At 40.6% G+C, this 21,454-nt stretch overlaps 5 non-coding genes across 5 annotated transcripts; all 5 read left to right on the top strand.

The window, feature by feature from the left end:
- The first annotated feature begins 18,657 nt into the window (after positions 1-18,657).
- Positions 18,658-18,729, top strand: TRNAP-AGG (transfer RNA proline (anticodon AGG)). The gene has a single exon. It is a non-coding gene; the product is annotated as a tRNA-Pro (tRNA).
- Positions 18,730-19,291: 562 nt separating this feature from the next.
- TRNAP-AGG (transfer RNA proline (anticodon AGG)) lies at positions 19,292-19,363 on the top strand. The gene has a single exon. It is a non-coding gene; the product is annotated as a tRNA-Pro (tRNA).
- Positions 19,364-20,561: 1,198 nt separating this feature from the next.
- Positions 20,562-20,633, top strand: TRNAP-UGG (transfer RNA proline (anticodon UGG)). The gene has a single exon. It is a non-coding gene; the product is annotated as a tRNA-Pro (tRNA).
- Positions 20,634-20,878: 245 nt separating this feature from the next.
- TRNAP-AGG (transfer RNA proline (anticodon AGG)) lies at positions 20,879-20,950 on the top strand. The gene has a single exon. It is a non-coding gene; the product is annotated as a tRNA-Pro (tRNA).
- A 404-nt stretch (positions 20,951-21,354) lies between these two features.
- TRNAL-UAG (transfer RNA leucine (anticodon UAG)) lies at positions 21,355-21,426 on the top strand. The gene has a single exon. It is a non-coding gene; the product is annotated as a tRNA-Leu (tRNA).
- Positions 21,427-21,454: the final 28 nt, after the last annotated feature.

Here is a 21,454-nt window from a genome sequence, read left to right as displayed (position 1 = left end):
CTCCAGCTTAGAGTAAACCGTTACCTCCAACTTCGACTAAACCGTTACCTCCAGCTTCGACTATACCGTTACCTCCAGCTTCGACTAAACCGTTACCTCCAGCTTCGACTAAACCGTTACCTCCAGCTTCGAGTAAACCGTTACCTCCAGCTTCGACTAAACCGATACCTCCAAGTTCAAATAAACCGTTACCTCCAGCTTCGAGTAAACTGATACCTCCAACTTCGTCTAAAGGCTAGCGCACACCTAACGTCATCGGACGGACCGCACGGATCGCACGCATCGGATAATTTTCTTCAACTGCGCACACTAAATTCGGGGCATTCGTATTTCCGAAATTCCGAACGCGCGTATGAGCAATTGAGCATGCGCGGCGGAATACTCGGGAATTTTCAAAATGCGCAAAATTTCAAACTAGGTTTACCATAATGGCTATAGTTGTTAAATTACTAACCGGAAACACCTTTCACTTGGAATAATGTGGTAAACCTAGAAAGTTTTCCTAATCTTAAAAGAGTGCCATTTTATGTTTCATCAACACATAATTTGAGCATTCGTTAAGCGATTTTTGTCTTAGCTCCGTACGGACCATACGGATTGTATGCCCCTATCGGCAATCCTCGTCGGCATTGCCGACCTCCGATACGTACGATGCGGACAGATGAGCGCGTTCTCATTTGAAACAATGGTAATAATAATAAAATCCGATGCGTGCGATACGTGCGGTCCGTCCGATGACGATAGGTGTGCGCTTGCCTTAAACCGGACCCACCAACATCGACTAAGCCGGCTCCTATTACAACAACAAAGCCAACTGGTCCTACTACAACAAATAAACCAACCCCGACTACTTCAGATCCTCAGAAGCTTCCCACTACAGATTCTACAAAGCTTGTTAATCCAGACCCCCCGAATCTTGCTACTCCTGAGCCACCAAAACCGGTCCTACCAAAACCGGAGTTACCAAAGCCCGAGTTACCAAAGTCAAAGCCAAAGCCAGATTCTACGAAGCTTGTTAATCCAGACCCCTCGAATCTTGCTACTCCAGATTCCCAGAAGCTTCCCACTACAGATTCCACAAAGCTTGTTAATCCAGATCCCACGAATCTTGCTGCTCCCGATTCTCAGAAGGTTCCAGCACCCGAGGCTCCAAAGATTCCAGCACCCGAGGCTCCAAAACCCTCTACCTTTGAACCACTTACGCCCACCTCCTCGCCAACGGAGGTTGAGGAAATATATATATTTCCAGACCCATCAAAACCTGACTTACCGAAACCCGCCCTATCAAAACCCGACCCATCAAAGCCTGACCTCTCAAAATCTCCAGACTCACCGACCCCTTCCCCACCACCGGTTGATGAAAAACCCTTGTTTCCGCAACCGGTTGATCCGCCATCAAAAAAGCCCGAGCCAATTAACCCTGAAGATTATGACAATAACACAGTATTGTTCTTACCGCAAACTTTTAAAGCCAGTAAAACGACAGAGAAAAACGCCGAAGGGCTTTATCGAGCCGTAGCCAACACTTTAGAAAAATTTGTATTTAAAAAAATTCAAGTAACATATCACACAGTAGATAATCGGGGTGATGCTATAATGTATAATTTTAAAACACCAGAATGGGTGGAAATTAAATTTTCTCCCCAAGTAGCTAAATTGCTTGACGCTGACCCCGATAAATTTTATTCCGGACGACACCAGCTTGGTCCCTTGAGCATGACGTTAGAAGAATATACCATACACAAAGACAATGCATACATAGAATATCGAGTCAATAGAACCATAAAGCACTATACCCCCTGGGAAGAACCCTGGCTTTATTTCTTTTTTGAAGTGTCAGGTGAGTTTAGATCGACAGATGATTATAAGATCTATGATGATATTGCCGAAGACCTCCAAATAACTGCGCGCAATTATGATCCTTTAAGATTGCATCAGGCCGAATTTAGCGTTATTAAACAAGGAGCGGAACGTTATTTTAGAGTCTATTGTCCGGCAAAAATTGAAATGCTATTTTCAAAGGAATTGCGGGATATATTAAATTTAGAAGCTGAATACGTGGGGGAACGTTTCTATCCACTAAACCTTTAGAGCGTAATTTCACACATTTCAAAACAACTAATGAGACAAACGTAAATTATCGCGTTCATGACTCACTAATGTATCTATTTACAAAGACTAGTTTCACAAAAATCAAAATACCCGCGGGCGAATATACCTGTGATTATACCGCGACCGGGGCGGTAATCCCCTTTTCCTTACATTTAAAAATTATAAATCAGTTATTGGGGGTTCAAGAATTTATGCCTCGCCAGTATTTTAAAATCTATATTCTCAAAACGGCGGTGGAAGATAGATTTTATGTTCGTCTCGAAATAGAGCCAGGTGTTCGCGTCTCGATAGCTGGACCAATGGCACAGTTATTTAACATTCCCGAAGAGGGAGAATTTTTTAAACACAGTCATTCGGGAGTAGCTCTGGTAAATCCCCGATTAAGATCAATGACCCTGACAGCGAATAATAATTATTGGACTAGCGAATACGATGTTGATAAATTTCCAGAAGACCCAAATATGGCTGACCAACCTTATATTCCTGGGTCCCAAGGCAGACGAATTGATAATTTTGCGTGCGAGATTTCTCCCGGGGTATATTATAATATTAGCGATGTTTTAAGTGCTATGAACGAAGCCATGTCGCCAACGCATAGAAAAAGTCTTAAATTTACGCAGAATGTAGACGGAACCGTCACAGTTTCAAAATTAAACGATACGGTTTCTATCTTGTTTCCCAAAACAACACCCGGACGAGGTCTCGGGAGATTGTTAGGTTTTAGTAGTAATCAGTTGGATCGGTATATCAATAACGAGACGTCGGATTACCCCGCGGATATCATGAGAGGCGTCGATGCCATGTTTGTCTATACCAATATTATCCGTCAGCAAGTAGTGGGTGGTGGTCAAGCCCCCCTGTTACGCTTCATAAAAATGCCGGCTTTCTCGCTGCTAGACGAGGAGAACCAGGAAATATTTAATAATATCGACTTTTATCCAATTTCAACTAGCGATATACAAGAAATTGAAATTGAATTGAAATCCGATTACGGGGAAAATATCCCGTTTAATTTAGACAAAGTATATATTAAACTGTTTTTTAGGCGTCGACGTCAATAGAACTTGAGCAATGGTACATAATAGATATACTTTGTATTTCCAAAGAGGATCCTCTCTTCCAGCTTTACACGCAAACGTTTTCCAATCGGGGGGTCGTTTTAGTGTTGGCGGTATCTTCAATTCATTATTGCGCAAAATTACACCTTTTATTAGGCCGGCCATTAGTACTTTAGCGTCCGAAGCTGTTGGATTAACAAGCAGAGTAATTAGCGATGCCCAAAACCCCGGAATATCACCTCGAGAATCGATTAAAAGAAATGTCAAACAATCAATAAATTCCCTACTACATAAAGGCGTGGACCGGTTTGTCAATACTCAGAGTGGAACGGGCCGAAAACGAAAGAGGACTGCTAAAACAAGCCCGAGCAAACGTCTTAAGCGACGAACTAAACGCGATTTTCTAGACTAAACGTGGCGACCCTCGAAAGTGTTCTGTCCGATTTTGAAGTATTTGAAAAGCCGGGGGTAAACAATAATATTGTTGGGACTAAAACTACCGCTCATTATCCAATTGTCCCGCTAGCTAATGCTAAATATGTAGAATTTATCATTCCTCCCTCTAACAATTATCATGATTTGACTAAAACTCTTTTGAGATTAAAATTTCGCGTTTTACACGAGGACGGCACGGCCGTTCCAGATGCGGAAAAGAAAGTTTCGGTGACAAATTTAATAATTGCCTCGCTCTTTTGTCAAGTAGAATTATTTCTTAATGGCGTCGCCGTCCAGCAACCTAATAATATTTTCCCATATATGGCCTATTTTAAAATACTTTTAAATTATGGACAAACGGCGGCCAAGTCCTGGTTAACTTCCATGTTATATTATTTGGATACTATTATCGATCCGGCGACGGCTTTAGAAGACGCTAATATTAACAAAGAAGATAATGGAATCGGCCGTCGGAGTAAACGCGTAGCCAAATCAAAGACGTGCGATGTAATCGGGGAATTATTTCTGGACTTGTTTAAAACGCCCAAATTCTTACTAGATAATATCGAGGTGCGCATTAGACTTCATCGAAGCTCCTCGAGTTTTGCCATTATTCACAATGAAGCGGGTAAAAATTATAAGATTGATTTAACGGAATGCACCTTGTTAACGCGCGAGATTGAGGTTAATCCCGAACTGCAACTAGCGCACGCGCAGATGTTAAATTCAGGGATAAACGCTCGCTACGAAGTAAACTCTATTGTTATGAAAAATTTCTTAATAACCACCGCAACGCAAGATTTCATTAGGGACAGCTTGTTTACTGGGCAATTACCCTCGCGAACTGTCGTGGCTTTCGTTACTAATAAAAAATTTGTAGGGGAAGCAACTTCTAACCCCCTGGATCTCCAACACTTCAAACTCGATTTCATGCAATTCTCTTTAAACTCTCAAAATTATCCCGATATCCCGTTTACGCCTAATTGTGACGACGATCAATACGTTAGATGTTACAATTCTTTATTCGAGGGGCTCGAAATATTAGGTCTTGACCGAGGAAATATAATTTCTTACGATTTATATAAAAAAGGCTTTTTTGTCGTTGTTTTTGATTTGAGTAGAGAACATCTCGCTTCGTTAGGTCTAAATTCTATGCCCCAGACTGGTAACTTGCGATTATCGTTAAGATTTAGCTCTCCGCTAACCGAAAACGTCACGTGCGTTGTCATGGCCGAATTTCCGAACAATCAGTTAATAATATCTAAAAACAGAGAAATTATTTATAATCACCCCAACGTATAAAAGATCAAAACTTTATAAATACATTATCAGTCGCGCGTCAATATACACCAAGTACACACCGTCACGCCAAAGCTCGACATTTGCGTCATTGAGTCAATTGAACCTAAAATTTTAATTCAAAGATCGGATACGCGTACAAAAACTATATTAAAACCTAACGCCTGGTACGCTTTGTTTCGGTTTCAAAATGAACTCACGTCCTTTTTTGACGGAAAAATACCTCGCTATCATATTTGGTTGCCCGTCAAAGAGCGCATCAAGCTGGAATGCTTGGTCAACTCGAAAGATGAACGTATAATCGATCTTCGATACTATAAACGAGGCAGCGGCAGTCGTTATTTCCTCAACTTTAGCACCAGCGAAGGATTCAGCCTGAACAAAACAGGAGGGCAGACATTGATCGATTTAAAGCCGCTGATTGACGAGGCTCTCAAGGCTAAAGGGATAGCCGTCTGTCGCATGCGCGAATTAATTTTAAACGAGCTCACTACCATTTTGTTTGACGTCACTTCCACTTGCGCCAACGTCGAGTGTCGAAAACAAATATGTCACTCTCAAAGCTGCTCGGAATTTGACACAAATTTCAGCGATCGAGTCGAACGTAATTTGCACGAAGCGCTGCCTCAACTAGATCGAGAGAAAATTTTGCATCAATTTGAGACCGACCATGGATGGATTGAAGATCAAGAGGATATTTACGCTTATTTTGTCAACAGTTTTGCCGATTTAAAGAACGCCCTGATATATGGCTATTAAAAAATGTACTGATATATAGTATTTGTTTAACTGATATTGTTTTTCATAAAATACCTTTGTGTGTATTAAACAAAGTTGTTTATTGGGAAACCATTTAGTCGTTATTTACATTTGTTAAGGCATGGACGCTAAAATTAGAAAAATTTATTACGATGTGGCTAATCCGGCCGCCTATGGGTCGCTAGCGAGGCTACAAAAAGCCTTACCGGACGTGCCAAAAGCAAAATTAATCGCCTTTCTCGAGAAACAACCCGCCTACACGAAACACCGATTTCGGCGCTTCCGATTCAAAACCAACCAGGTGTACGCCTCAAGTATCGATGACGTTTTTCAAGCTGATTTGTTGGATCTACCAAAATTGAAACGTTTTAATAAAAATATTCGCTGTGTTCTGTGCGTCATTGACGTCTTAAGCCGCTACGGATGGACAGTACCTCTCAGAAACAAAACATCTGGCGAGGTTATCGAAGCTTTTAAAAAAATATTTCGAGAGAGGATCCCTTTAAAAATATACACCGATTACGGGGGCGAATTTAGTTCGCGCAACTTTGATTCGTTCTTGAAACGTCACAATGTGCAAATACATTTTGCCCGGAGTCAACATAAGGCCAGTCTAGCGGAACGTTTTATTAGAACAATTAAGGAACAAATTGCCCGGGTTATCACGGCCACGGGGAATAAAAATTACGTTAAATATTTACCTTTAATTACTCAAGCCTATAATGAACGGGTTCATTCAACAATTGGAATTGCACCGGCTCATGTTAATATAGATAACGAATCAATTATTTGGAATAAACTGTACGGGAAATCAAACGGAATTAATCGATACGCACCAAGGCTTAAAGTTGGCGACTACGTGCGTCTCTCTATAGCAAGTCGGGTCTTTAGAAAAACCAGCTAGGGAGGCACGTTTACTGACGAAATATTTCGCGTTGTTGATGTCATACCCAGGTCACCACCCGTCTATCGCGTAGCAGATTTAAAGGGGGAGCAGATTTTGGGTGTTTTCTACGGCGCCGAATTACAAAAAGTCTCGTTACCTGAGACGGGCCTTGTCAAGACTAAATTATGAACACTTCGCAAATAAACGCTCTTTTAACTTGCGACAAAAGAACGCGACCATACTATTTGGGATGCTTTCCAGTAGATAAACTCCCACAACATCCTAAGAGACGCAAATTTTGCTTCATATTTAATAATGAAGCAGCTGGAGAGGCCGGAGAACATTGGATAGGAATCTTTGTTAATAACAATACCGTAGAAATGTTTTGCACGTACGGAAATTCACCACGATACTATAAAGTTAATTTAAAACGATACGGGAAACGAGTTGTTTACAATAAACAACAAATTCAACATCCATTTTTTCAACTGTGCGGTTTGCATTGTAGTCTGTACCTAGCACTCCGCTGCCAGGGCCTGGCTAGACAGACGATATTAGATGCTATTTACGCTAATAACCTTAAACTTAACGATTATGTTGCTTTATTATATTTATGTTTACATTTAAAAAAACATGTACACAGATATTGTTTACAATAAAACAATCTTTTATTTGTCTTAATTTTACATTTTATTATTTAATATCACGCCATTTATGGTGTCTCTGTCTAATTTCGCCAGATGGCACCAGCGGGCCTAGATTTTGAAGTTCGTCTTTCTTTTTCCGAGGTTTTTTCTGTTTTTTCTTTTTCTTCTGTTTAGCGAAGGCCGTCTCAAACAAGTTGACCAAATCCGTTAAATTGTCCGCTTCCGCTTCCGGTAGACTCTCTTGTTCATCGGCAATTTCTTCTTGAAAAACGTCATCGGCATTTGCATAACCGTAAGCCCCTTCTTCTAGCTCCCTTTTTGGTGTAAAAAATGTCTTTTGCAAACGATTTGCCAGAACTTCGGCTTGCCGTTTCACCATATCTCCAACGTAGGTCGGCCCAAATTGTTGGTAAAAATCATCCTGTGTTGGTGTCCCAACAGCCGTTTCGCTTTTAAAAACCTTTTGCCTAGGCTCGGTTTTATAACGGCTAGGTGTGGTGAACGAGCTGTCAGGTGTGCTTGTTGTAGCTGATGACGTGGCATAGCTCGGCCATGACAATTGTTTTTTTCGCGGCGGCGTTTAGGGGTGACCGGTAATGGCGGCGTGGTGACATTTGCCATTGTAGGACTGACGACCTCAAATTTAGGTAAAGGAATTTGTTTCTCGATACTTAAATATTTCTTAAAAGCGTCTAAATATTTATATAATTTATCGTAAGCATTTTCTGTATTTTTAAAAGAGAAGGCATTAAAATAGACAAATTATATTCAGAAAGTTAGGTTTTATTAAGATAAAAAAGCATTTGCTATTTATTTATGTTGCATTTTCTGTATTTTTAAAAGAGAAGGCATAAAAATAAACAAATTATATTAAGAAAGTTAGGTTTTATTAAGATATAAATGCATTTGCTATTTATTTATGTAAATTTCAATTAAATAAAAGCCGGAATTTGGCATATACCAGACAGGTGAAGTAGATCCATAAATAATTAAACTTTCTGAGCATGAGGTTTCTTAATGTATGGTGATATACATAAAATAATTATATAATTTATTTATTTCAACTCGTACTTAGAAGCCTGAGGGCTAATTTCATATCCCAGGTATCGATATTTTACTCTTATTACTACTTTTAAAGAAAGGACTATACTGTAAATGACTCGCTACCATGAAGCTGTTGAACTTAGTACCTACTACCTAGTAAGTGGTGTTCATATTGGATATGTGTAATTTTTACTTGGAACAATAACTATGTGAGGCCTACCATAAACCACAGAGGCAAGCCTGTTTGTGGTTATTTACTTGTTTTGCATTGGCACAGAAAGTCTACTTGAGACTTGCGTAGACCGAATAGTAAAAGTGAATAATACGAGAGTTAATTTAACGGCTTGCAATAAAACAGACACACACAAAAGCTTATATACGTATGTAAAATTAGTATGATAAAATAAATTAAATGATGAATTTTCATTGGCCAAATGTTAAAGGAACAATATTAAACTTGACACAAATGTTTAGATAGAAACTAATATTCAGTACCTTAATCATCTATACTAGTATACTCTATCAATCTTTACCAATCCAGACAATTACCAAGTAGTAGTATAAACACTAGATAAAAACACTTATTTTGATAAATACTCGGATAATGTATGTTAAATGACTAGCTGTCATGCTGCTTCGGACAAGAACCTTTGGACTCAGTCATTTAATCACAAAGAATGTTCTGATAGAGTAGTGCTCATCGAGAATAATCAACTAATACTCTTAAAACAACTTTGGTAGGCCTAAATACTCTTAACTCATTCCTATAATAGGTTTATTAAAATGTAGATATTCGGTAAACAAATCAATAAGGAAACACAACAATACTAGTAAAAAGAACAAACTTTGAAGAATGTCAAAATCTGGAAAATTAAGACCAGTTTATCAAGGCTAACGATAGTGAGATTCACGCTAGAGAGGACAGTTAGTTAATGATGACACAATAACTTTGTTTTTTTAATTAAAAGATTTAATGAATCTAGTTGAAAAATGTACATAGCGATTGAATAAAGAGTTTAAAATTTTACCACAAAGACACGTTACATTGCAATCACAACCCAATATCTCCCAATAAAGTCTTTATAAATCCCAGATTGTTGTTGCCAAGAAGTAAATACATTTAAGATATACTTAAAAAGACCAGCTTTGTTAATATTATTTGAAATGGGAATTCTGAGGGTATCGGTGTATTGGAGTAGCTCATTGATACTGATTTATCGATGTTGTCATCGGTTGATGATGTAACTAGGCTCCCAGCATGATAGTATCCTCTCAACGCTTTGATAAAACGAATTGATACGATTTATTTTACTTTTCGTCAACACAAAAACCACTAAAACCTTTACAACGAAATTAATAGAGAAACTCTAAGGAAAAACCTACCTTACCAAGTAGTTAAGCCTTGCCGGCCCTAACTTGAAAAGAGATGATTTTGCTTTATAATAAAATGTATATTTCTCTCTTTCTTTAAGGAGAAAAACTACTAAAGTTGCTTACCATTTATTTTCTTTTATCTTGAACATTAATAATTAAATTTACCTGAAAAAGTAAATAATAATACTCTACCGTATAATTATTAAACTGTATTTTTTTACAATATCTCCGCATTTTTCTTTTGTGACGCTGGTGGGCATGTCTTAAATAAGTTAACCAATCATATTCCAGCATTAAATTAAAAAAATATATTTTAGTTACCGCCGCCGCCGCTAAGTGTCGCATGGCCTTTTTTTCCCCATAATGACGTAAAATACATAAATGCTGTGACGTCAGCAACAATCGGCCTCCATTTCGGGAATTCAACAGTGACTCTATGTATCTCTATGGGTAGGATGTAGACACGCACTACAGAAGAAAACACGACGGATTGATGCGCACGCGCACTTTTTCGTTTCCCGACCGTTCTTCGCTGGGGGTTGGGCATGTTTGGACCAAAGGGTCGCAAACATCCGTGCCCTCGTTGGTCGGGAAGTCGAGAAACCCTTGAAGCAGTGGTTTGTTGTTGCACGGTTTGTTGGAAACCATCGGGCACGATGGACTGTGCTTACGATGTTCCCTGGATGTATGGTCCGTGCAACGCCACTGGTACAAGGCGATGCCGCAAAAGGCCCAGCGCGTCGTCCATGTTTCTACATCTGCAAGATAGAAACCGTCTTTGGCCAGGGCTTCGATTGGAACGCAAGATTCCCGCAAGCCCTCAAAAGTTTGTCTCCGCCTAGTCTCGTAATTCATGCGAAAGAGATGTTGAAGCGGGTGTTGCCTCTTTGAAACCGTAAGGTCGACTAGTTGTCAAATTAGCGTTCAACAATCTCTTATTCGAGGTTTGGCGGAATTTTTTGGTAATTTTAACGGCCTCTAATTGCAGCTTGTATTTATCCCGTTTAAAATTAAAAGGGACATTGACTATAACTTCCTTTTCCGGATTCATCGCCACACTTTCAAAGGTTTCAAAGTCAAGTTTTTCAAGATTTTCGCGATTTAACGTTAAGCCTTTGACTTTCTTGACTTCTTTTCCTTTGCTAGTGCGAAACGAGTAACTTTTGGCACCGGTACTACAAAAGGAAGTTATATAATCACCGCCGAGTTCATCCGCCCAGCAACCAATATGATTGCCAGTTGGAATGTCAGACTTTCCCGGTTGATGGCGGTAGATTATGGTGTCGGTGTCACAATACAAAGCTGCGCGGTCCAATTGAAGCAGCATCTTGTTCAATTCGAGTCGCCCGTAGCAAGAAACAAAGCTCCCCACAATGGCCGACCCCAGTTTGTAGTCCGAAACGTAATCGCTTTTGGCTTTGTACGATAAGAGAGCGATTGAATCCGTGATTGGCCGTAAATCGGCTAATTCCAGAGTGTAATCGCTCGCGTATCGTATCAATTCGTAATAATTGTTGATAAAGATGCTGCGAATCTTTCCCGTATTTAACGCCATGCGACCCCAAAGAGAATTTAAATTAATTTTAGCGATATTACGCAGGGAAGGATTTGATTGAATATCCGCCACCGTCAGCGAGAGCTTTTCATTCGTGTTTATATCGGCGATATACGCCTCTTTTTGCAGAGGCGTTTGCGCGTGAGCGGGAAATCCGGAATTTTTCACTTTCAAGGCGATAAAATCAGTCATGTACTGCGCGAAGAAGTATTCCGTTTTTGGATAATGGTAAACTTCGAATATATCGAGGAGTTTATAACCATGCTCCATAGCGGCATAGACTTCTACCGTTGGCCAGACTGATTCGAAAGCCCGTTCATTGACAGTGTGATCGCAGATTTCCACTCGCAATTCTAGACACGTGCGACAGAGGGCGTAGGCTAATTTACCACCGCTGCGAAAGGGAATTAAGGGGATGTGGAGATCTTGAGGGGCCAGCAGACGACAACTCATAACGCCGAAATACCAACCTGGCGATTTGTCAAAATCTCTGTTATAGATTATGGGGTGGCCGCTAGGGTACGGACAATCGCGACAAACTTTCGGGTACAAAGAAATAATATCCTTGTAGAAAATTTTCTCCTCACCTTGCACGTGGCAGTTAAGAACAAAATTTTCCGTTCGTCCCCCATAGAGAGCGCTACGGGCTGATATTTGAGGTCGAAAAGTTAAACTTTTGCAGAAAGCCTTTGCTTCGGCGTTTTCTTTTAAAAGCTTAGCAAATTGACACTCAAAGATAGATGTATATTCATACCCAACCGTCTTCTCTTTAATAAAAAGCTCTCTATCTAGCGTCCGCTCGTACAAAGATCTGTTGCTGGCTTTGAGTTGGGTATTGTAGGCATTAAGTTTTTGGCATGGACAGCCGTGAAAGTAGCAACCGTGGAAATCGAAGATTTTGGGTGGAGTTTCGCTGTAACCATCGACTAAATAGCGATATTCACCGCCATAGCTTAAAGCCGTTCGAAATTTTATATCTTCCGTTTTCTCCACCCAAGCGAGATATTTTAAGCTAATCTGACTGTGATTAAATTTTGCGTTATAGCCGTTAGAAGGAACAATACCCATGCTGTAAGGTTTATAGTAATTGTTAAGATAGATAGTGGTTAGAGCACCTGCCAAAGTAATATTTTTTAAGCAAAAGGGGTCTAATTTTGTTAGATCTAAGTAAATTTTTCTAAAAGCTTCGACGCCTTGTCTTAGGACTCGGACATCTTGAATTCAATATTTAATAAGCTCCTCTTTGATGTTGTAAATAGACCCTTCCATTGACGCGTACCAAGTTTGAAAATCTCGATAATCATTGGCCTTCATGTGAGCTACGTTAAAGTACGAAGCTTCAGGGATGACGCCAATGTAATTAAGATTTTCTTCGGTGTGAAAATCAAATGGAAAGAATCATTTCGCTACATCGCCGAGGCTAAACATGCTGGTGAAATTACGCAGAGGTTGACTAATGTAATTAAAGCTATCGAGAAATCTAATTTGCGGTCCCTCAAGATGAATAATTAGAATTTTACTGCCGTCAAAAATAACTGCAGGGGTGACGTGTCTATGAACTAAAGCGTTAAGAATTAGAAAGTTATCAAAAGCTTTCGCGTAATGAGCTACTACCTGCGTGTTAGTAAAGCGCGGTTGGTACGTTTTACGTTTTTGTCCAGTCAAAACTACCTGCTCTACGCTAAATAAATAATTTAAAAATTGCTCGACGCAATTGGCGCCGTAAAAAATTTTGGTTTCAAAGCCAGCTTGAGTTTCTACGTCGCAAACTAGTAAAATGGGGACGTGGATATTATTTCTAAGAATAGTCTCAGTGTCGTAATAAATAAACCGCGAGGCTTTCATTTTTGTTTCCAAAGGCATAACAAAATGCTCGCCTGGCGGATGAACTATTTTACATTGAGAGCATTCGGGATTACAGTCGTGATCCTCGCCCATCAGCCGCCCACATTCTAAACATCGTTTTCGATTCGCGCAGGTGCCGTTAAGTAAATGAGTTTCGTAGCATGGGCCCGGAAAAAAGTAGCGGTGGCATTCGTCGCAACGTTTTAAAACGTCCTCGTTGGTTAAATGAAAAGCTTCTCCTTGACACCGAAAACATATATAGGGTTTTGTATCCTCGGGGCATTCATGCTCTTTTAACAATTCACGTTTGTAAAAAGATTTCAAGCATAAATCGCAAGAGGTACAACCGCCCATCATGCCGTGCCAAGTTTTCGCAGGGTGGATATAGTCGCCAATTTTTAATAGATAGATAAATTTAGGAGCGCGGGGTCCTTTGAAAAATAGGGTAAAATTATTCGCAGCATCAACGATTACGATCCGATAATGGGGCGCTAAATAATTTTGAAATTTTTGAATATCTTCTAGAGTAACGAAACCTTCGGGGACGCCGGCTCTTCGGTGCAAGATTTTCGCAATATTACCTTAAAGGTCGCTATTGCGTCTCAGTTTGTCAAAATTGTTCCGGTTAAAGGGCGGACCTTGCTTATTTTGTCGATAAAAATTGCGATCGGCCATCTCTTTACCCAGAACTAAACTCCGAGCAAAACAGAGATTATCATTGTTCTCCATAAAAATAAATTGGTTATTTTGTTTAACGAAATAATCCAAATTAACCAAAGTTCTATTTTTAATGGACTTATAATAAACTCCTATATTCGCATCGAGGTTTAAAAAATAATGTCAAACTGAAAATCTTCCCCATTAAAGACAAAGTCCCGACTAGATTGCATTACTATATAAAACAAATCGAACCCGATTATACCCGGGATTCTCGGTTACTAATTTGCGTATAACTTCGTCGAGAATTTTTCGAAAAATTCGAAAAAAATCTCTTGTTGGGATGTCATCCAAATTTTTAAAAGCTATACGCAAATCGATTTGTTTACAGTGCCACTTGCGACTCGTTTTGTCAATCTGCCGCTCAATTCGGTAGTTACGGTTTACCTGCGCGTGTTCCTCTCCCTCACTACCCTCCGAGTCACTCCCGCTGCTGCTACTGCTGTTGTTCATTTTTTAAATCTCTATCAGAAATAAAATGAAATTGGAAAAACGTTTTGGTTTACAGATTCATTGTTAAATAGATACATACTTTGCTGGGCGGCTGTTGTTTAGCTTCTTCGTCTTGTTTGACGCCCTCCACCAGCTTCTTGAAGGCGTTAAGGAATGTTGTTTTTTTTTAAAGACTGTTTTCTGTCTTTTGTGATTACACTCCCAGACCTTATCAGGCTGGGAGTTTCTAATGTCCGGAAACTTATAAACCGCGACGTCTACGTAAAAATCCCCCTGGCGTGGGGGGACTTTTGTCTCGAAGTACTGCCCTTCTTTTCTGAGGAGAAAGGAGCCCTCAATACCACTGGACCCGACGATGTTTTTCTGCAGGACGTCCTGCACAAAGGTCTCGTCGTCCGAGTCCAGCAGTATTTCGATGGGTTCTGGCTTCAGAAACTGAGGTATTTTATGGTGGCCGCTACTTGCTCCTGGTCGAGCCCCGGGTGACGATGGTGGCGAGTCGAATAAAGATTGGCTTTGAGGAAATTGACTCATGACTGCTAGTTTGATTGTGACAATCCAATGCCAATGCTCGAGCTTTTATACCCAAAATCTCAGGGCCATTTTTTTAGAATATAGGCCCAGACATGGTTTTTTATAACACAATAGCTTTTTACTTTTATTAAAAGTTTAAAAAATATAATTATGTACCGATAAGCGATTTTTTAATTTAACCTAAAATACATTTTTTATTGTAGAGTTGATACTAAAGATTATAAAGTAATTACTTTTAACCTCACTAATAAATTGTTTTTTTCTTATATAAAGCGATCTCATGCAAATTATTCAAATTTAATGTCATTTAAATTATTTAAATATATTTATTTAGATTTAACTCATGTTAAAAAACAATTTCTTTTCCTCCTAAAGTAATTTCTTTTAACCTTCATTAACAAATTGTTTTTTCTTATATAAAGCGATCTCATGCAAATTATTCAAATGTAATGTCATTTAAATTATTTAAATATATTTATTTAGATTTAACTCATGTTAAAAAAACAATTTCTTTTCCTCCTAAAGTAATTACTTTTAACCTTCACTAATAAATAGTTTTTTTTATATAAAGCGATCTCACGCAAATTATTCAAATTTAATGCCATTCAAATTATTTAAATTATGCCTAGACCATTTTTTTTGCATACAAAAAAGAAACTTAGACCTTGGAGAGATTTCTAATTTTATGCCTAATTAACTTTTTACTATTTATTGAATTTTAGAATCTCGAAAGTATTGGCTAGACATTATTAGATTTGACCTCGATGATTTAGTATATAAACTCAGCATTTCAAAATGAAAGTTATCAGTTGTTTAACTTTTGTTTCTGAATAACCAGTCCCACCCACTTTAAGATGTCTTTTTCTAACGCCTCTCGTTTGCCCTGTCTGCCTGTCATCAAAATCCATCCGGCAGCGCTTATTCCCCGTCGTGGCACTCCCCAGTCGGCCGGACTGGACTTATATTGTCCAGTCGATACCGTAATTGACCCTCACGGTATCAAAATTGTATCGACTGGGTTAGGCGTTATGCTGCCGGCGGACAGCTACGGCCGCATTGTTGGCCGTAGCAGCTTGACGGCCCAAGGGCTGTTTGTCGCCGAGGGGACGATAGGTATGTTTATTAGTTATTTTATGAAGCCCAAAAGTATAATATTTCTTAACAATAATAGACGCCGACTATCGGGGACCCCTAAAAGTCGTCATAGCCAATGTCGGGGGGACTCCCTACACTGTTCAACGGGGCGATAGAGTTGCCCAATTGATCGTCACGCCGGTTATATTGTTGAGACCGGTGGAAACGGCGGTAAATATTTTTAGTTTTAAATATAGGATTCAATATGTAACACATTTTTATGCTGTTTCTAGACACTAACCCCTACATCACGTGGCAGTGGGGGGTTTGGCTCGACCGGTGTTTAGTCTTTTTTTAATGGTGGTGGGGTTTTTTTTATATAAATATTTCTTACTTTATATTTTATTGTATATATCATATGTTATTAAAAAACTTTTATTCGTATATTTGTTATTCTTTTCAGACTTATAATTATAGGCTTATTTTCTAACTCCGCCCTAATTAGCCTGTCCAATGAAATTAACTCTTTACTTACTCGCTGCCTAATAAGACAAGTAGGAACCAATAAGAACTGCCGCTTAACTCGCTAGTATGTTACATATAGCACGTACTAGCTATTTAAATATCATTTGCTATCATAGCCCTCCCAATATGCTGTGTCTCATTTTCTTTTTTGTTTACGGGTTAATAGTCAACGTTTTGTTAACTCTTTACGAAATTGAACGGCGAAGTAAGAAACAATTGGAAAATAAACTCCGACGTTCCTCTACTGATCGCACTTCCGAGTCAAATAACGATACGGGGTCAACGTGAAAAAATGAACTCTTTAAAACAAGTTTGTTTATCCCTGCTGGTTGTTGACTATTTTGTAATATATATTTGTATTTGTTTATTACGCATATCTGTACCTCTTATAAAAAGTAAATATCTGATGGCTTAAAATCTGTGTTTTTATTAACTTTAGGCTTACAGAAAGCTGGTTCGGACCAGGATGACGTCAAGGTTCAATATAGCTTTTAGTTTTAGTTTAACTTAAGAAGATGATGTCATGGGGGTTGAAACTAACAGGCAGGAACTCGGGCTAGTCCAGACTTGTCTGAAAAGAGCATGTCTATGATACGCATGATCCGTCTGTCTAGGGGTTTGATACTCGCTTAGGGTGCGAGTGGTCCCGGGTTCAAATCCCGGACGGACCCGAGTTTTTGAAGAAGTAATTTAATGACTATTTAAATGCAACTAACTACAGGTTAGGCCTATGAGTTGAGCATGTCTCTGGTACGCATGGTCCGTTGGTCTAGGGGTATGATACTCGCTTTGGGTGCGAGTTATCCCGGGTTCAAATCGCGGACGGACCCGAGTTTTTGAAGAAGTAGCTTAGTGACTATTTAAATTCAACTATCTACAGGTTAGACCTATGAGTTGAGCATGTCTCTGACACACATGGTCCGTTGGTCTAGGGGTGTGAAACTCGCTTAGGGTGCTAGTGGTCCCGGGTTCAAATCCCGGACGGACCCGAGTTTTGAAGAAGTAATTCAGTGACTATTTAAATGCAACTAACTACAGGTTAGGCATATGAGTTGAGCATGTCTCTGATACGCATGGTCCGTTGGTCTAGGGGTATGATACTCGCTTAGGGTACCAGTGGTCCCGGGTTCAAAACCCGGACGGACTCGAGTTTTTCAAGAAGTATTTTAGTGACATTTAAATGCAACTAACTACGGGTTAGGCCTATGAGTTGAGCATGTCTCTGATACGCATGGTCCGTTGGTCTAGGGGTATGATAATCGCTATGGGTGCGTGTCGTCCCGTGATCAAATCCCGGACGGACTCGAGTTTTTCAAGAAGTATTTTAGTGACATTTAAATGCAACTAAATACAGGTTAGTCCTATGATTTGAGCATGGCTCTGATACGCATGGTCCGTTGATCTAGGGGTATGATACTCGCTTAGGGTGCGAGTGGTCCCGGTTTCGAATCCCGGACGGAGCCGAGTTTTTGAAGAAGTAATTTAGTGACTATTTAAATGCAACTACTACAGGTTAGGCCTATGTATTGAGCTTGTATATGATACGCATGATCCGTTGGTCTAAGGGTATGATACTCGCTTTGGGTGCGAGTGGTCCCGGGTTCAAATCGCGGACGGACCCGAGTTTTTCAAGAAGTATTTTAGTGACATTTAAATGCAACTAACTACAGGTAAGGCCTATGTATTGAGCATGTTTATGATACGCATGATCCGTTGGTCTAGGTGTTTGATACTCGCTTTGGGTGCGAGTGGTCCCGAGTTCAAATCCCGGACGGACCCGAGTTTTTGAGGAAGTATTTTAGTGACATTTAAATGCAACTAACTACAGGTTAGGCCTAGGAGTTGAGCATGTCTCTGATACGCATGGTCCGTTGGTCTAAGGGTATGATACTCGCTTTGGGTGCGAGTGGTCACGGGTTCAAATCCCGGACGGACCCGAGTTTTTGAAGAAGTAACTTAGTGACTATTTAAATTCAACTATCTACAGGTTAGGACTATGAGTTGAGCATGTCTCTGACACACATGGTCCCTTGGTCTAGGGGTGTGATACTCAATTAGGGTGCTAGTGGTCCCGGGTTCAAATCCCGGACGGACTCGAGTTTTTCAAGAAGTATTTTAGTGACATTTAAATGCAACTAAATACAGGTTAGTCCTATGAGTTGAGCATGGCTCTGATACGCATGGTCCGTTGGTGTAGGGGTATGATACTCGCTTTGGGTGCGAGTATTCCCGGGTTCAAATCCCGGACGGACCCGAGTTTTGAAGAAGTAATTCAGTGACTATTTAAATGCAACTAACTACAGGTTAGGGATATGAGTTGAGCATGTCTCTGATACGCATGGTCCGTTGGTCTAGGGGTATGATACTCGCTTAGGGTGCGAGTGGTCCCGGGTTCAAAACCCGGACGGACCCGAGTTTTGAAGAAGTAATTCAGTGACTATTTAAATGCAACTAACTACAGGTTAGGCATATGAGTTGAGCATGTCTCTGATACGCATGGTCCGTTGTTCTAGGGGTATGATACTCGCTTAGGGTGCTAGTGGTCCCGGGTTGAAATCCCGGACGGACCCGAGTTTTTGAAGAAGTAATTTAGTGACTATTTAAATGACATTGGCTACAGGTTAGGCCTATGTATTGAGTATGTTTATGATACGCATGGTCCGTTGGTCTAGGGGTATGATAATCGCTATGGTTGCGAGTGGTCCCGGGTTCAAATCCCGGACGGACTCGAGTTTTTGAAGAAGTAATTTAGTGACTGTTTAAATGCAACTAACTACAGGTTAGGCCTATGAGTTGAGCATGTCTCTGATACGCATGGTCCGTTGGTCTAGGGTTATGATACTCGCTTTGGGTGCGAGTGGTCCCGGGTTCAAATCCAGGACGGACCCGAGTTTTTCAATAAGTATTTTAGTGACATTTAAATGCAACTAAATACAGGTTAGGTCTATGAGTTGAGCATGGCTCTGGTACGCAAGGTCCGCTGGTCTAGGGGTATGATACTCGCTTAGGGTGCGAGTGGTCCCGGGTTCAAATCCCGGACGGACCCGAGTTTTTGAAGAAGTAATTTAGTGACTATTTAAATGACATTGGCTACAGGTTAGGCCTATGAGTTGAGCATGTCTCTGATACGCATGGTCCGTTGGTCTAAGGGTATGATACTCGCTTTCGGTGCGAGTGGTCCTGGGTTCAAATTCCGGTTGGACCCGAGTTTTTGAAGAAGTATTTTAGTGACTATTTAAATGCAACTAACTACAGGTTAGGCCTATGTATTGAGCATGTTTATGATACGCATTATCCGTCTGTCTAGGGGTTTGATACTCGCTTAGGGTGCGAGTGGTCCCGGGTTCAAATCCCGGACGGACCCGAGTTTTTGAAGAAGTAATTTAATGACTATTTAAATGCAACTAACTACAGGTTAGGCCTATGAGTTGAGCATGTCTCTGGTACGCATGGTCCGTTGGTGTAGGGGTATGATACTCGCTTTGGGTGCGAGTTATCCCGGGTTCAAATCGCGGACGGACCCGAGTTTTTGAAGAAGTAACTTAGTGACTATTTAAATTCAACTATCTACAGGTTAGACCTATGAGTTGAGCATGTCTCTGACACACATGGTCCGTTGGTCTAGGGGTGTGAAACTCGCTTAGGGTGCTAGTGGTCCCGGGTTCAAATCCCGGACGGACCCGAGTTTTGAAGAAGTAATTCAGTGACTATTTAAATGCAACTAACTACAGGTTAGGCATATGAGTTGAGCATGTCTCTGATACGCATGGTCCGTTGGTCTAGGGGTATGATACTCGCTTAGGGTACCAGTGGTCCCGGGTTCAAAACCCGGACGGACTCGAGTTTTTCAAAAAGTATTTTAGTGACATTTAAATGCAACTAAATACAGGTTAGTCCTATGAGTTGAGCATGGCTCTGATACGCATGGTCCGTTGTTCTAGGGGTATGATACTCGCTTAGGGTGCTAGTGGTCCCGGGTTGAAATCCCGGACGGACCCGAGTTTTTGAAGAAGTAATTTAGTGACTATTTAAATGACATTGGCTACAGGTTAGGCCTATGTATTGAGTATGTTTATGATACGCATGGTCCGTTGGTCTAGGGGTATGATAATCGCTATGGTTGCGAGTGGTCCCGGGTTCAAATCCCGGACGGACTCGAGTTTTTGAAGAAGTAATTTAGTGACTGTTTAAATGCAACTAACTACAGGTTAGGCATATGAGTTGATTATGTCTCTGATACGCATGGTCCGTTGGTCTAGGGGTATGATACTCGCTTTGGGTGCGAGTGGTCCTGGGTTCAAATCCCGGACGGACCCGAGTTTTTGAAGAAGTAACTTAGTGACTATTTAAATTCAACTATCTACAGGTTAGGCCTATGAGTTGAGCATGTCTCTGACACACATGGTCCGTTGGTCTAGGGGTGTGATACTCGCTTAGGGTGCTAGTGGTCCCGGGGTCAAATCTAGGACGGACCCGAGTTTTTCAAGAAGTATTTTAGTGACATTTAAATGCAACTAAATACAGGTTAGGCCTATGAGTTGAGCATGTCTCTGATACGCATGGTCCGTTGGTCTAGGGGTATGATACTCGCTTAGGGTGCGAGTGGTCCCGGGTTCAAAACCCGGACGGACTCGAGTTTTTCAAGAAGTATTTTAGTGACATTTAAATGCGACTAAATACAGGTTAGGCCTATGAGTTGAGCATGTCTCTGATACGCATGGTCCGTTGGTCTAGGGGTATGATACTCGCTTAGGGTGCTAGTGGTCCCGGGTTCAAATCCCGAACGCACCCGAGTTTTTGAAGAAGTAATTTAGTGAGTATTTAAATGACATTGGCTACAGGTTAGGCCTATGAGTTGAACATGTCTCTAATACGCATGGTCCGTTGGTCTAGGGGTATGATACTCGCTTTGGGTGCGAGTGGTCCCGAGTTCAAATCCCGGACGGACCCGAGTTTTTGAAGAAGTAACTTAGTGACTATTTAAATTCAACTATCTACACGTTAGGCCTATGAGTTGAGCATGTCTCTAACACATTTGGTCCGTTGGTCTAGGGGTATGATACTCGCTTTAGGTGCGAGTGGTCCCGGGGTCAAATCCCGGACGGACCCGAGTTTTTCAAGAAGTATTTTAGTGACA

The sequence above is a fragment of the Phalangium opilio genome, unplaced genomic scaffold (assembly GCF_054372755.1).
Source record: "Phalangium opilio isolate 3A_F unplaced genomic scaffold, DU_Popi_V2 ptg000100l_1, whole genome shotgun sequence".
Taxonomy (NCBI): Eukaryota; Metazoa; Arthropoda; class Arachnida; order Opiliones; family Phalangiidae; genus Phalangium; species Phalangium opilio.
Note: the sequence above shows the minus strand (reverse complement) of the source record. Positions and strands in the feature narration are given on the sequence as shown.